Source organism: Austrofundulus limnaeus, unplaced genomic scaffold (assembly GCF_001266775.1).
Source record: "Austrofundulus limnaeus strain Quisiro unplaced genomic scaffold, Austrofundulus_limnaeus-1.0 Scaffold49, whole genome shotgun sequence".
In the NCBI taxonomy this organism is placed as follows: Eukaryota; Metazoa; Chordata; class Actinopteri; order Cyprinodontiformes; family Rivulidae; genus Austrofundulus; species Austrofundulus limnaeus.
In genome coordinates, this window is record NW_013952451.1 from 1,473,588 (window position 1) to 1,475,497 (window position 1,910).

Here is a 1,910-nt window from a genome sequence, read left to right on the forward strand (position 1 = left end):
GAAAGAAAGAAAGAAAGAAAGAAAGAAAGAAAGAAAGAAAGAAAGAAAGAAAGAAAGAAAGTTAGTTAGTTTTCTGAGCCTTCATTTAACTGACACATTTTTAAAAAAATTCTACTTTGGACAAATTTTGAACACTTATGTAATCTAAAAACTTGCTTCTAGCAGCTAGATACACAAACTTAAATAGGTAAATAAACAAAAAGCAAAATTCAGATTATACAAATTGAAAAATTCTCCAAGCAACAGATTATTTATTTATAGGTGAAGGTACCAGTTGCCTCTGCCCTTCTGAGKATGGTTTGGCTATGGCTCATCAGTTTCTGCCTAACTCTCTCAAGAAAAATACAACATGCAAACAAACATTGGAAAAAAACACTGCAAAACTGCAAAACATTGTAAGTCTTTCAACACCTAGATCACATAATGTCTTGGAAATACACTCATTGACATGAAAATACATCCCAAAGAAGTGAGACATGTCAAACATAATTTGGTACAACTAGTGATGAGTGTGTGTGATTTGATTTGAAGGAACTGGCACATCTAGTTGTAGCACCATCCAGAATAAATGGTGGCATCACAAGTGGAGCAAGAGTTGAAGATTTGGGAGTTTGGGAAAGTAGGCATGTTTTCTTTTAATCAGGGGAGCTAGAGTTTGATCCCCAGCCCTTGTATCATATCTAAAGTGTCCTTGGGCAAGAAATTAAACCCCTAACTGCCACTGATACATTGATTGGTCTATAAAGGAGAACAKAAAAAGTGCTACAGAGAGTAATAGTGTAGACCATTCACTGTTATCAAGCAKTTATCAGCKCACATGGTAATCCTTCAAARCAGGGAGTGACGGACATCAGAAACTGAAAATACCATTATCAAATGTCATTAACAGCACTTAAAGGAGTTTTACAGGGCTTGCATTGTGGGTTTGTAGAAAACATGCAGTTGTCCAATATGTGGGATGTAGATGTCTCAGCAGTCTGATGTTAGAACTAGGGGGTACAAGGCAACCACACATGCTATAAAGTTTCCAGTTGTCCAAGATRAAGCACACTAAGGGGGATTACAAAAAACAAAGGAGATCTACTCTCAAYAACCAAACTCAGGTACTGAACTCTTCACAACATATTGAATCATCTGATCCTGGGTTCCACTTCTTTCTCACTTTGAAACTGCTCTGTATTTCAACATGAGACATGACACTTGTGTTTCTAACTTCATGTTGAGGTTCTCCCATGAGTCACCAGATCCCCCAATCAAACATGGGTGAGATCAGCTCAAATGTCAACTTTGGGACAGTTTTACCAGCTGTGTACCGACTTAAAGGCACTAAATGCATGCTTTAAGCTCCAGGGGGTGCTACACCCTACTGACATGGAGGYAGCATTGTGCCCACTCCATGATTTGTCTGATTTGATATTATAATGAAAGCAATACAGTCACATGACTGTTCAACATGTGCAGTTTTGTTTAAATTCCACAACTCATTGGTGCTCAATTTTTTTTTCCCTGTCAGTCAGTGTATCGGTGACTTCTGGCAAAATCTCTGTGCCTAAMGGGTGAGGCTAGACACCACTTGGATGAGTGTACCAACTGAGCCTGCAGCATCATAAGAAATTTTCACGTCATTTTAATTCTTAAAGCCGCATTGGCTCAAGAGTACCTTGGAAAACCTTCTGACTCAAACCAGTCTGAGCTGTGCTGCACTGTACTGCATCCAAAAAAATTGTAGCTTGAAAYTATATTACACAAGGAGGAAACCATAAATCAATTCTGTACTGAAACACAGCCAAGTTATCTGGGCACAAGCTTATCTCTGATGGCAAAAAAGAAAATAGACTTGTGTTCAATGGGCAGAACACGTGTCCAATGTAAAATGTTGTTTTCAGCAAACATGAACATGATTTTTTTTT